Source organism: Piliocolobus tephrosceles, chromosome 16 (genome assembly GCF_002776525.5).
Source record: "Piliocolobus tephrosceles isolate RC106 chromosome 16, ASM277652v3, whole genome shotgun sequence".
NCBI lineage: Eukaryota > Metazoa > Chordata > Mammalia > Primates > Cercopithecidae > Piliocolobus > Piliocolobus tephrosceles.
Genome location: NC_045449.1, coordinates 31,867,485 through 31,882,604, shown reverse-complemented (window position 1 = coordinate 31,882,604; position 15,120 = coordinate 31,867,485). Strand labels below are relative to the sequence as shown.

Genomic DNA, 15,120 nt, shown 5'->3' with positions numbered 1-15,120 from the left:
CACGGACCGTTTCTAGGAAGCAGATAAATGGAATTAGGTAGAATTAAGATTCCAAGGCGTTTTACACGCGGTCCCTTCTGAGCCTCTCAGCAGCCGAGGAAGATAGGCCCAAGCATCAGCTGTCATCCAGGAAGGCTCTCAGAGGGCGGCCGACGCCTTCACGTCACACGGCCAAGGGGCTCTGAAGCCGGGACTCGAATCCAAGGTTCTGCACACCAGATCTGCTGCTAATCCTTGGCACCTGCTGCCTCGCCGGAGCTCAGTCGTCTGCAGGACAGGGCGTCCCTGCAGCTGCGCCGTTCGCTGTGTCTCCGGGATCAGTCGTGGGAGCCCCAGTCCAAGCGCGGCCTCGGAACTGAACGGACAAAGACCGGGGCTGGAGACGCGTAGGGATGGCGGCGGCAATTACGGCCCTGGGAGGGGGCGCGCACCTGGCACGGGGACCTTGGGCAGGCGGGGCCCCCTGATTCAGTCGGAATGAGGCGCGCGGCTCCCGGTTAGCAACTTGTGTATACACAACGCCCCATCTCCTGAGCTCCCTTTCAAGGCCCATCCACAGTTCCAGTCATTCAGGGCCGGTCCATTCCACCGGCAGTTCCCCCGAGCCGGCCAGGTTCCACCTTCTGGCTCTTTCAGCTTCCTGAATTTCTGATCCCACCTACCCGTAACAACCTTCTGGACTAGCCTGGCGGGACAAAGGCGAGTCTATGGTACTTAGGAATGTCCACTAGTCAGGGTCTGCACAGTTGCTGCAGTCAGCCAAACACCTTGTTAGGGAGGAAGGAGAGGGATCTCTGGTGACTGGGGAGAGCCCAGGTCCAACTTTTTGGGGCTAGGGAGCTACACTGTGTAGGGAGCCACACCCTGTCCAATGGGTGACCAGCGAGGACTATAGTCACTGTGCACCAACAATGACAGGTATTTCTTTCCTGGACTACCAGGAAGTTCTCCTCAGACCAGAACTTAGTCCACACCTCCCAGCAGCTGCTCAAAATATATAGTCTTTTGGCCAGGTGCGGTGGCTTATGTCTCTAATACCAGCATTTTGGGAGGCCAAGGCGGGTGAATGACTTGAGCCCAGGAGTTCCAGACCAGCCTGAGCAAGATGGTGAGACCTTATCGCTACAGAAAAAAAAGAAAAAAAAAAAAAAAAAAGAAAAAAAAGCCAGGCCTGGTGGTGCGTGCCTGTAGTCCCAGCTACCCAAGGAGAAGCTGAGGTAGGAGGATCACTTGAGCCCAGGAGTTTGCAGTTGTAGTGAGCTATGTTCATGCCACTGTACTCCAGCCTATGTGACAGAGGAAGACCCTGTCTCTATAAAAAAATTATATATAATATTGTATATTACATATAATCTCAGCAGGAGGGATGGCTGAAAGCAGGCTTGGGTAGGTTTTGTAAAGAATGAGTTCACTGGATTCCCCTGCAAAACTCTACCTGTGGAACCCAGAGCCAAGGCCTTGCCACTTTCTCCCCACTGGGTAAGGCACAAGTGGCAAGTGGGCCAATGATAAGTGCTAGGGGGACATGAGGGTGTCCAGCCTATTAAAATGGTCACTGCAGATATCATACTGGCCTGGGAGCAGCAGGGCTTGGAAAACATATGCTGCTGCCTGCCTGCCCTGATGGTCCCAGAGATAGACTGAGGAGTAAATGATTCAGGGCAGGACCCCAGAGCTGATGGCTTGGTTGGGCACAGTAGATTCAATTTTTTCCTTTTTTTTTTTTTTTTATACAGTCTTGCTCTGTTGCTCAGGATAGACTGCAGTGGTGTGATCTCAGTTCACTGCAACCTCCACCTCCCAGGTTCAATTAATTCTCTGCCTCAGCCTCCAGAGTAGCTGAGACTACAGGCCTCACACCACACGCCTGGCTAATTTTTTGTATTTTTAGTACAGACGGGGTTTCGCCATGTTGGCCAGGCTGGTCTTGAACTCCTGGCTTCAAGTGATCTGCCTGCCTCGGCCTCCCAAAGTGCTAGGATTACAGGTGTGAGCCACCATGCCTGGCCTAGCAGATTCAGTTTTTAACAGTCTTCCTTATCTGTCCCACCTTGGCGTCCTCCTGATTTTGTCTGTTTCTCTGGCAGGCACCTGGCCTTGCCGCTGCGTGGGCGCTGGTGCCTGCGAGTCGCGCTCGAAGAAACCCAAACACGTTGTGGGGCTGCCGTGTGCCGCAGAGAGCACTGGAGGCCGGGTAGGGGCTAAGGCTCTCCGCAGCCTTCTGCGTGTTGTCGAGTACGCAGTTGAAATAGTTCTCCAACCTGGCCCGTCCTCCGAGACCCTTCCCAGGCGCCCAGACTCTGTCAACAGAGTCCCTTGCTAAAACTCCTCGTTAGTATTTACCACCCCTCCAGTCTCTGTTTTGAAGCAGTGGTTTTCAACCACTGCACGTTTTCAAAAGAAATCATCTCAAGCGGCCCTGGGCTGCTAAAAGCAGGGCCGGGAGGTCTCGGTGCCAGACTCCACCCTGCAGCCCTTCCCCTTCGCCATCGCCCTGTGCTGTCCCTCCTTAGGGAAACCTTACGGTGGAGCGATGAGTCGCCCTTGACTAACTCTTCGGGGTCAACCTCTCCTTCCACGCCAAGGAAAGGATTCCAGGGCGATGTTTCTGGAAATGGAAATCTGACCAAGCCACTGCCCTGGTGAAAATTCAGCGGGTCCCTAGCACCTAGTGCAGCGGCTCCTAGCCTGAGTATTGCCCTTTTTCGGTGGGGAGGGGTTGGGTTTCTTTGTAGCATCTGTTGATCTGATCTCCAACATCCTCCACGTCAATTCCCACTCCACCCACATCCCTTACCCTATACATAAAGTTTTCCAGTCACGGTGCTGGCTTGAGTGGGGGTGCGTGCAGTGCTGACACCAAAATGGAGGTCCCGTGTTTCTGAGAGTGTCTTTCAGAGAAATGCAAACCTGAAACGCCTCCTGCCAAGAGACAGTTTCTGGAAAAATTAAGGCCTTTGAGAAACAAAGCTGAGGTGAGTAACTTAATTAAAAAAAAAAAAAAAAAACAAAGAGGGGTTTCAAGAACACTAAGTGGGAAGAAAAGGAAGGAGTCTAGGGTGGGGCAGGGATTCGAGGCACCAACTTCCTTATCGCTGAGCAGGGGGGGCGGGGGAGGGGGGCATGTGTTGTCACCGGAGGCATTGATAGAGCAACCTCCTTCAGGGAAAGAAAAATGGAGGTAGGAAGCAGAGTGAGGAAAGACCACGGTAGAGTCTGGGGGCTGCGGGGTGGACTTCTGGCAGGAGCCTTCTCCAGCCATGGCTTTGGGGCTGATATGGTTAGGCACTCTGTGTCCCCACCCAAGTCTCATCTTAAATTGTAATCCCCATAATCCCCACGTGTGAAGGGAGAGACCTGGTGGAGGTAATTGAATCATACAGGTGGTTTCCCCCATGCCGTTCTCATGGTAGTGAGTGAGTTCTCAGGAAATCGGATGGTTTTATAAGGGGCTCTTCCCCCATCACTCCACACTTCTTTCTGCTGCCTTCTGAAGGAGGTGCCTTGCTTCCCCTTCTGCCATGATTGTAAGTTTCCTGAGACCTCCCTAGCCATACGGACTTGTGAGTCAATTAAACCTCTTTCCTTTCTAAATTACTCAGTCTTGGGCAGTTTTTTTGGTTTTTTGTTTTGTTTTGAGATGGAGTCTCACTCTGTCACCTAGGCTGGAGTGCAGTGGCATGATATCGGCTCACTGCAACCCCCACCTCCCAGGTTCAAGCGATTCTCCTGACTCAGCCTCCTGTGTAGCTGGGATTACAGGCACACATCACCATGCCCAGCCAAGTTTTGTATTTTTAGTAGAGACGGAGTTTCACCATGTTGGCCAGGCTGGTCTCGAACTCCTGACCTCAAGTGATCTGCCCACCTCGGCCTCCCAAAGTGCTGGAATTACAGATGTGAGCCACCGTGCCCAGCCTTTTTGTTTGTTTTTGAGGCGGAGTCTCACTCTGTCACCCAGGCTGGAGTGTAGTGGTGTGATCTGGCTTACTGCAACCCCCACCTCCTGGGTTCAAGTGATTCTCCTGCCTCAGGCACAACCACCACGCCCGGCCATGGGCAGCTCTTTATGGTAGTATGAAAACAGATGAATACTGGGTCCCTCTCGGTTGTTCTGTCTGGGGCTGTCAGTTCACCTGAGCTAGACTCAGGCAGGGGGCTTCCTTTGGCTTTGCTCACCTTGCTGCTGCGGGTCCACTTCAAAAAGATGACAACGAAGCAGAGCTCACCTGAGGACATGCAAGAGCCCTCGTTTATGGAGCTTGCAGACTTCACAAGACTCCTAAGAATTGTTGAACCATCCCTGGTTGCAGCTTCTTGAGATGGATTACTTGCTTGTTGAAGCACCTGCTTGCTTGACTCTTGCTGCCTGAATTCCTCTTTTTTCTCAGGAGACCAGCTAGGGTGGGGACAGCCTTGCTGGAACCCTAAGCAAGGAACGCTGATTTCCAGGGGTGTAGACTGGCTGACACGCGTGTCACTTTGTTATGGATTAAGATGTTCCACATAAACAATATGGCAAAGTTTTTTGTTTGTTTGTTTTTTGAGACGGAGTTTCACTCTTGTTGCCCAGGCAGGAGTGCAGTGGCACAATCTGGGCTCACTGCAACCTCTGCCTCCCGGGTTCAAGCAATTCTCCTGCCTCAGCCTCCCAAGTAGCTGGGATTACAGGCATGCGCCACTATGCCTGGCTAATTTTGTATTTTTAGTAGAGGCAGGGTTTCTCCATGTTGGTCAGGCTGGACTCGAACTCCCGACCTCAGGTGATCCGCCTGCCTCGGCCTCTCAAAGTGCTGAGATTACAGGCATTAGCCACCGCGCCCAGCCTATATGGCAAAGTTTTAACACCATTTTTACTAAGATAAATATCATAAAGGACTTTGTAAAGAATATGTTACAACCGATTAGGCCAGTGGCTTTTTGTTTGTTTGTTTGTTTGTTTGTTTAGCAGGATTTGGTTGAACCTCATCATGCTATAGATCTTCCATTCAGGGATGATGATGTGGGCATAGTTCAGTGGAGGCTGCCTGCAATGAAATTGGGCAGAGGCAAGAATAGAGAGGTCAGCCTTAGCCCAGCTTCCAGGAGCACCAGAGCCTAAGAAGGATATCTCCCAGAGGGAAAGCCAGAGACCAGGCAAGGGAACGTATATGAACACCCAGCCTGTGCTCTGGTGTGAGGTTGCAACAGGAGTAGGATTGGTTCAATCAGTATATTTTCTTTCATGTACTAGGTTGAAAGTATTAGCCCATTTTATAGATGAAGAAACGGAGGCTCAGAGAGATGACATGACTTAGCCAAGTCCACCAAGTGAGTAGACAGAGATGACCTGAACTCTGGAGTTCTGCCTCTAACATACCCTAGTTCCTTCTTGATTGTCCATAATATACAAACACAGTGGCCTAAGAATATTTACTCCCCTGGTCACTGTTTCCTCAGCTGGAAAGGGAAACAAATTAATAATATTTGAAAAAACAAAAACCTAACAACTAAAAAAGCGTTACTAAATGCAATGCCGTTTGAGAGCACAAACTGTCAACAAAAATAATACTTAATTCTCTGGAAGGGAAATTAATTAAAAATTCAGAGGAGACACCAGAACACTAGCTGGTAGGCTTAAATAAGTGAAGGACTAGCTGGGGCAACATAGCAAGACTTCATCTCCTCAAAAACAAAAAAAGAAAAGAAAATTAGGCATGGTGGCATGCACCTGTAGTCACACCTACTTGGGAGGCTGAGTGGGAGGATCACTGGAGCCTGGGAGGCCAAGGATACAGGAAGCCATGATTGTGCCACTGTACTCCAGCCAGGACACTAGAGTAAGACACTGTTTCAAGAAAAAAGGAATGTGGGAAATTCCTCTTACTGTGTCAATGCAAATAATTCACACCTACAGCTATGGTGAAGTGCAGGCCTCTGCTTTACCTGGCAGGGTTAGGGACACCTGTCATCCCAGCTTCCATCCTGTGCCCTCTGTGGGAAACTAGACTATGTTGCCTGCCCTCTGCTATGGGATAACTGTGGCCTGGAGCTGTGCTGGGGCAGGACAGCCACCCCATGACATACGACCACCCTGAGGCAGTGCTCTTATGGAGATGACCACAGCTCCATTGTGGTGTTCCTTCTGGACAGTGTCATCACTGAGGCTGCCTGAGGAACATTGGCAGCAGGCCTGGAGCACCAGGGGCTCTGCAAGCCCCTCATTTCATAGGCACCTTGGCCAGGACCAGTCCCAGGGGCCAGAGGCAGGTCACTGCCCCCAGGAGCCAAGTCTGCACTGGGTGCAGCGGGAAGGGGCTCAGGGAACCCCGGGAGCAGAGATTTTTCCTCCATACCCTTCTAGTTCTTTGAGCTTAAAAAGCAAACATTCTTTGTAACTAGCTTTCTCTGGTGCTTTTAACAGACACTGGGAACCAAAACTTTGTTTTAATACATTTTGTCAGTACCTGTCCGCAAGCAGCTAGAGTCCTCTATCTGGGGGCTCTGTGTGGCAGCCCTGGCCCTGCTTTGCCAGGGTCACTTTTTTATCCCGACTTTTATCCGAGAGGAACACCTGGTCACTGAGGTTCAGTGACTTGCCAGAAACCACCCAGCTATCGGGGCAGAGCCGGCATTCCTCCTCGGGTCTGTCTGGTGCCAAGTCTCTCCAGTGCTCTCCCAGCCTCACTCTCTCTCCACTGTGTGTGCTGTGTGTCCTTGGTGATGGCTGCAGCCTCTGGGTATGTTTCCAAGTTCACCACCAACAATGGCTAATAGTTTCCTCCTGAAACTGAACAAGGAGAAAAAAGTGCCATTAGAGCTATCAGCCACCATTAGAGCTATGAGCAATGCCAGCTTTGCTTCAGTTTGAAATGTATTTTTCTTTTCTATGAAGACTATGTTATGCTTCTTCATAAAGTTCAGTTCTACACTCAGAACAAGCAGCGATTATTTCAAAAAGTACCTCACACTGCCCTCAAGGCTGCAAAAATGCCTCCATTTGTAAGAGGTATGTAGGAGCTGAGACTGCTGAGGGCCCGGCAGGGTGTCAACTTCCATCACAGGTTCAGTCCAGGACACATGCCCAGGAAAGGGAAAGAGTGAACTGCCTACAGCTTTTGAAATGATTTCTATTTCTCTTTTATGCTTTTGTTTGCAAATCCTCAGTGGAGTTTGTCCATGATATGAAATGCTAATAAAAATGATGACCTGTGGATGGCTGGCAGCTCACATGAGGATTTTTTAAAAACAGCTTCATTCAGGTATAATTCCGGTATACAACAAACCACACCTTTAAAATGTATGGTTTGATGCCCTTTATATATTTATTTTTTTGTTTTGTTTTGTTTTGTTTTTTGAGATGGAGTCTTGCTCTGTCGCCCAGGCTGGAGTACAGTGGCCAGATCTCAGCTCACTGCAAGCTCCACCTCCTGAGTTCACGCCATTCTCCTGCCTCAGCCTCCTGAGTAGCTGGGACTACAGGCGCCCGCCACCTCGCCCGGCTAGTTTTTTGTATTTTTTAGTAGAGACAGGGTTTCACCGTGTTAGCCAGGATGGTCTCGATCTCCTGACCTCGTGATCCGCCCGTCTCGGCCTCCCAAAGTGCTGGGATTACAGGCTTGAGCCACCGAGCCCGGCCTATTTTTTTTTTTTTTTTTTTTTTGAGACAGGATCTCTCTCTGTCACCCAGACTGAAGTGCAGTGGCACGATTTTGGCTCACTGCAACCTCCACTTCCTGGGTTCAAGAGATTCTCGTGCCTCAGCCTCCCAAGTAGTTGGGACTACAGGTGCGCACCACTGCACTCGGTTGATTTTTTTTATTGTGTTTTGCTTTGTTTTAGTAGAGATGGGGTTTTGCCATGTTGGCCAGGCTGATGTTGAACTCCTTGCCTCAAGTGATCCACCCACCTCGGCCTCCCAAAGTGCTGATATTAACAGGCGTGAGCCACTGTGTCTGTCCTTTTTTTTTTTTTTTTTTTTTGATAAATAGAAACATGGCCTCACTCTGTCACCCAGGCTGGGGTGCAGTGGTATGATCATAGCTCACTGCAGCCTCACATTCCTGGGCTCAGGCAATCCTCCCACCTCACCCTCTGAGTAGCTGGGACTACAGGCCAGTGCCACCTCTCCTGGCTAATTAAAACACAATTTTTTTTGTAGAGATGGGGTCTCACTTTTGCCAGTGCTGGTCTTCAGCTCCTAACCTCAAATGATCCTTCTGCCTTGGCCTTTCAAAATGCTGGGGTTGGAAATGTGAGCGTCCAAACCTCACCATGAGTTTTGACATATGTGTACATTCTCGAAACCATCTCCACCATTATGATGACAGCATGTGTATAGCCATCACCCCACACTTTCCTTGTGGCCCTTTGTAATTGCCCTAGGTCCCCCTTCCCACTCTGCATTCCCAAGGGACTAATGATATGCTTCTGTCATTGTTGATTAGTTTGCATTTTCTAGAGTTTTATATAGATAGCGTCACAAAGCACTCACCACCAAACCCCTTATAATCCTGTGGGTTTTCGTGTTTGTGTTTTTGTTTTTGTTTGAGACGGAGTCTTGCTCTGTAGCCCAGGCAGGAGTACAGTGGCACCATCTCGGCTCACTGCAAGCTCTGCCTCCCGGGTTCATGCCATTCTCCTGCCTTAGCTTCCCTGAGTAACTGGGACTACAGGCGCCCGCCACCACGCCTGGCTTATTTTTTGTATTTTTAGTAGAGATGGGGTTTCACTATGTTAGTCAGGATGGTCTCGATCTCCTGACTTCGTGATCCGCCTGCCTTGGCCTCCCAAAGTGCTGGGATTACAGGCATGAGCCACCACGCCCGGCCAATCCTGTGGGTTTTCCTGTGTCAATGTCCCTCAGCCAGAGACTACCAGGGTCACTTGCAGTTGGGCAGGTTGGGTTTACTACTCATTGCAGGGAGGGAGAACATGCACCATGGGAAAATATTTTCATAAATGATGTTGAAAAGAACCTGTTATAGGATTTGGGTGATTTGAGAGAGCATCTAGGGAAGTGAGGGTTCACTCTAGAATTGAAGCTGTCAGAAAGCACGGGCAATTCTATAATTGGATACTGTCTTAGTCTGTTTGTATTGCTATAAAGCAATAACTGAAGCTGGGTAATTTATAAAGAAAAAGGGTGTCTTTGGCTTACAGTTCTGTAGGCTGCACAAGAAGCACGGTGCCAGCATCTGTTTCTGGTGAGGCCTCAGAAAGTTTCCACTCATGACGGAAGGTGAAGGGAGCCAATGTGTGCAGAGCCAATGTGTGCAGAGATGAGATGGTGGGAGAGGAAGCAAGAGACAGGGAAGTGCTGGGCTCTTCTTTAACAATCAGCTATCATGGCAACTAATAAAGGAAGAACTCACCTTCCCCTCACAGTGCATTAATCTACTCATGAGAGATCCACCCCCATGACCAAAACACCTTGCACTATGCCCCCACCTCCAACCTTGGGATCAAATTTCAACATGAGGTTTGCTGGGGCAAACATCCACGCTGTAGCACATACCTTAACAAATCTTATCTATAGAGAGGGCAGACTAGAATAAGGATAAAGCTGTATTGGGGGAGAAAAAGGAGCTGTCACCTTGGATTAGGCAATGGTTTCTTAGACACAATTCCTGAAGCACAAGCAACAAAAAATAGATAAACTGGATATAATTAAAATGTTAAAACTTGCATGCTTCAAAGGAGGACATCAAGAAAGAGAAAAGAGGTCTGGTGTGGTGGCTCACGGCTTTAATCCCAGCACTTTGGGAGGCTGAAGCAGGAGGATCTCTTCGGTCCAGGAGTTAAGAGACCAGTCTGAGCAACATAGTGAAACACTTTCTCTAAAAAAAATTTTTTTAAAAGTTAGCCAGGTGTGGTGGCACATACCTGTAGTTCCAGTTATTTGGGGGCCCAAGGTGAGAGGATTGCTTAAGCCTGGAGGTCGAGGCTGCTGTGAGCCAGGATCATACTACTGCACTGTAGCCTGGGTAACCAAGCAAAACTCTGTCCCAAAAAAGAAAAGAAAGGGAAGTGAAAAGACAACCCATAGAATGGGGGAACATTTTTGCAAATTATGTATCTGATAAAAGACTTGTATTGGCCGAGTGCAGTGGCTCACACCTGTAATCCCAGCACTTTGGGAGGCCGAGGCGGGCGGATCACGAGGTCAGAAGATTGAGACCATCCTGGCTAACATGGTGAAACCCTATCTCTACTAAAAATTAAAAAAAAAAAAAAATTAGCTGGGCGTGGTGGCAGGTGCCTGTAGACCTAGCTACTAGGGAGGCTGAGGCAGGAGAATGATGTGAACCCGGGAGGCAGAGCTTGCAGTGAGCCGAGATCACGCCACTGCATTCCAGCCTGGGGGACACAGCAAGACTCTGTCTCGAAAAACAAACAAACAAACAAACAAACAAAAACTTGTATCTACAATATATAGAGAATTATTATAACTAATAACAAAAAAAAAACCCCCAATTTTAAAATGAGCAAAGGATCTGAATAGAGACTTCTTTTATTTTATTTTATTTTATTTTTTATTTTTTGAGATGGAGTCTTGCTCTGTCACCCAGGCTGGAGTGCAGTGGTGTGATCTCGGCTCACTGCAACCTCTGCTTCCCAGGTTCAAGTGATTCTCTTGCCTCAGCCACCTGTGTAGCTGGGATTACAGGCACTCGCCACCTCACCAAGCTAATATTTTTATTTTTAGTAGAGACAGGGTTTCACCATGTTGGCCAGACTCGTCACTGGTCTCGAACTCCTGACCTCAAGTGATCCACCCCCTTCGGCCTCCCAAAGTGCTGGGTTTAGAGGAGTGAGCCACCGTGCCTGGCCTGAATAGACACTTCTTTAGAGAAGATAAACAAGGGGCTAATAAACGCATGAAAAAGTGTTCAGCATCACTAATCATTAGGGAAATGTGAATCAAAACCACAGTGAGATACTACTTCACACCCATTAGGATGTCTATTAAGAACAAGAAAGAGGGGAGGCCGAGACGGGCGGATCACGAGGTCAGGAGATCGAGACCATCCTGGCTAACACAGTGAAACCCCGTCTCTACTAAAAAAATACAAAAAACTAGCTGGGCGAGGTGGCAGGCGCCTGTAGTCCCAGCTACTCGGGAGGCTGAGGCAGGAGAATGGCATAAACCCGGGAGGCGGAGCTTGCAGTGAGCTGAGATCTGGCCACTGCACTCCAGCCTGGGCGACAGAGCGAGACTCCGTCTCAAAAAAAAAAAAAAAAAAAAAAAAGAACAAGAAAGAAAAGAGGGAAAATAATAAGTGTGGTGAGATTGTGGAGACATTGGAAGCCTCATACACTGCTGTTGAGGATGTGAAGTGGTGTTGCCACTGTGGAAAACAGCCTGGCAGTTTCTCAGCATAGAACTACCATGTAACCCAGCAATTCCACGTCTAGGTATACACCCAAGAGAAACAAAAACATGACCGGGTGCAGTGGCTCATGCCTGTAATCCCAACACTTTGGCCGAGGCAGGTGGATCACTTGAGGTCAGGAGTTTGAGACCAGCCTGGCCAAAATGGTGAAACCCTGTCTCTACTAAAAAATATATCTAAATTAACCAGGTATGTTGGTGGGCTCCTGTAACCCCAGCTACTCTGGAGGCTGAGGCAGGAGAATTGCTTGAACCCAGGAGGCAGAGGTTGCAGTGAGCCGAGATTGCGCCACTGCCATCCAGCGTGGGCAACAGAGACCCTCTCTTAAAAAAAAAAAATGAGCCGGGTGCAGTGGCTCAAGCCTGTAATCCCAGCACTTTGGGAGGCCGAGACGGGCGGATCACGAGGTCAGGAGATCGAGACCATCCTGGCTAACCCGGTAAAACCCCGTCTCTACCAAAAAAAATACAAAAACACTAGCCGGGCGAGGTGGCAGCTCCTGTAGTCCCAGCTACTCAGGAGGCTGAGGCAGGAGAATGGTGTGAACCCGGGAGGCAGAGCTTGCAGTGAGCTGAGATCCGGCCACTGCACTTCAGCCTGGGCGACAGAGCGAGACTCCGTCTCAAAAAAAAAAAAAAAAAAAAAAAAAAAAAGCAAACGAACATACAAAAAGGCTGAACATCATTAATCATCAGATAAATGAAATCAGAACTATAATGAGATGTCATCTCACCCCAGTTAAAATGTTTTCTGTCCAAAAGACAGGCAATAACACATGCTGGCGAGGTTGTGGAGGAAAAGGAACGCTCATACACCAAGGATGGAATGTAAATTAATACAGTCACTATGGAGAACAGTTTGGAAGTTCTTCAAAAGACTGAAAATAGAGTTACCATACGACCAAGCTATCCCACTGCTAGGTATGTACCCAAAAGAAAGGAAATCAGTATGTCTAAGAGATACCTGCACTCCTGTGTTTATTGCAGCACTATTCACAATAGCCCAGATTTAGAAACAACCTAAGTGTCCATCAACAAATGAATGGGTAGAGAAAATGTGGTACATATACACAATGGAATACTATTTAGCCATAAAAAAGAATGAGATCCTGTCATTTGAAACAACATAGATGGAAATGGAGGTCATTATGTTAAGTGAAATAAGCCAGAAAGACAAACATTGCATGTTCTCCCTTATCTTTGGGAGGTAAAAATTAAAGCAATTCAACTCATGGACATAAAGAGTAGAAGGATGATTATCAAAGGCTGGGAAAGGTAGTGGCAGGGCAGGGATGGGGAGAGGGGATGATTAATGGGTACAAAAAAGATTAGAAAGAACAAATAAGACCTAGTATTTGCTAGCACAACAGAGTGGCTATAGTAAAAAATAATTTAACTTCATTTAAAATTAACTAAAAGAATATAATTGGATTATTTGAAACACAAAGGATAAATGCATGAGATAATAGATACCCTTTTGACCCTGATATGATTATTATGCATTGTAAGCCTGTATCAAAACATCTCATATACCCCATAAATAAATACACCTACTATGTACCCACAAAAATTAAAAATTAAATAAATATAACATGATGATAGTTGCATGCTTCTGTGAATACAATTTTTTCAATGCCTTTAGCTTTTATTTTAGGTTTGGGGTACATGTGCATGTTTGGGGGTTTGGTGTATAGATTATTTCATCACTCCAGTAAAAGGCATAGTATCTGGTAGGTAGATTTTCTTTTTTTCTTTCTTTCTTTCTTTTTTTTTTTTTTTGTGAGACGGAGTCTTGTTCTGTCGCCCAGGTTGGAGTGCAGCAGCATGATCACGGCTCACTGCAACCTCTGCCTCCTGGGTTCAAGTGATTCTCCTGCCTCAGACTCCCAAGTAGCTGGGATTTACAGGTGCATGCCACAACGCCTGGCTAATTTTTGTATTTTTAGTAGAGACAGGGTTTCATGGTGGCCAGGCTGGTCTCAAATTCCTGACCTCAAGTGATTCATCCACTTCGGCCTCCCAAAGTGCTGGGATTACAGGTGTGAGTGTGCCTGGCCAGTTTTTCTATCTTCACTCACCTTCCTCCCTCCTCCTTCCTCCCTCCGCCCTCAATAGGCCCTAGTCTCTGTTATTCCCTTCTTTGTGTCTATGTGTACTCAATGTTTAGCTCCCACTTATAAGTGAGAACATGTGGTATTTTGTTTTTTGTTCCTTCGTTAGTTCACTTACGATCATGGCCTCCAGCTCCACGTACGTTGCCACAAAGGACAAGATCTCATTTTTTTAATGGCTGCATAATATTCCATGGTGTATACATAGCACATTTTCTTTATCCAGTCTACCATTGATAAGCATTTAGCTTGATTCCATATCTTGCTATTGTGAATAGCACTGGGATGAACATACATGCGCACGTGTCTTTATGGTACAAAAACATAATTCTGTGAATATAATTAAAGCCATTGAATTATATACTTTTTTTGAGACAACATCTTGCTCTGTTGCCCAGGGTAGAGTACAGTGGGACAATCATAGCTCACTGCAGCCTCGACCTCCCACCTCAGCCTCCCAAATAGCTAGGACTGTAGTTGTGCACCATCATGCTCAGCTTTTTTTTTTTTTTTTTTTTTTTGAGATGGTGTCTCACTCTGTAGCTGAGGCTGGAGTACAGTGGCGTAATCTTGGCTCACTACAATCTCTGCCTTCTGGGTTCAAGCACTTCTCCTGCCTTAGCCTCCCAAGTAGCTGGGACTAGAGGGGCATGCTGCCACGCCTGGCTAATTTTTTGTATTTTAGTAGAGACGGAGTTTCACCGTGTTGTCCAGGCTGGTCTTGAACTTCCAATGCTCAGCTAATTTTTAAAATTTATTATATTATTTTGTAGAGACAGGGTCTCACTATGTTGCCCAGGCTGGTCTCGAACCCCTGGGCTCAAGCGATTCTCCCACCTTTGCCTCCCAAAGTGCTGGGATTACAGGCGTGAGCCACTGAATTGTACACTTTGAATGGATGAATTAAATGGTATGTGAATTAGATCTTTATAAATCTGTTCAAAGAATAGCAGTCACTCATTTTAGCCAAGAGAATTTATTTGGTATTTTATGGGTGACAGCATAGTGACCTTGTTTTTGTCAGTGCTTAGACAAAATTATGACATGGCCTTGCCTTGCCTTATTTTATCATGGTCTCAGAGTAACCTTATTGGAATTCTGTGAGTCTGTTTATGTTCCCCATGAGAGTCAGATGAGTTTGTGACAACATTGAGGTCTAACCATGAATGTCAAATCAGCGCCGGATGTCAGGAACTGCTTTTTTTCTTTCTCAGCTAATATTGGGAAGCTCAGCAGGGCCTTGGGGGCCCACAGGAATGTGAATAAACACACTTGGAAAGTCCGCAGAATCTCCGGTCCCAGCCTCCTGCTGGTGTGAACCTGGGCTTCTGTGCCTGGGACCCTGGGAGGTTGAGGGACACTGGGCCAGAGGAAATAATGTGCCATCTGGGATTTTTTGTGCTTTCTTATGTCTGTTGCTATTTCAAAATATTTAAAGGCAGAAAGTTTACCACCTGCTCTGTCAAGTAGGCCCCGTCATACCCCGGTGACCGCCTCCAGCTCTCATCCCTCTCTGTTGACCCCCTAAGAATCCCTCGACAGTTCAGGGAGGACTTGTACAGTGGGGTGAAGGGCAGGGACAAGAGCTACAGCCTTTTCTGGCCCAGGCAAGAAGGAAACTTCCTGTCTTTCCAT

The 15,120-nt window shown here is 47.6% G+C and overlaps 1 long non-coding RNA gene across 1 annotated transcript; it reads left to right on the top strand.

The window, feature by feature from the left end:
• Positions 1 to 2,086: 2,086 nt before the first annotated feature.
• Positions 2,087 to 14,835, top strand: LOC113225234. Its single transcript, XR_003309907.1, has 3 exons — positions 2,087 to 2,975; positions 5,234 to 5,310; positions 14,700 to 14,835. It is a non-coding gene; the product is annotated as an uncharacterized LOC113225234 (long non-coding RNA).
• Positions 14,836 to 15,120: the final 285 nt, after the last annotated feature.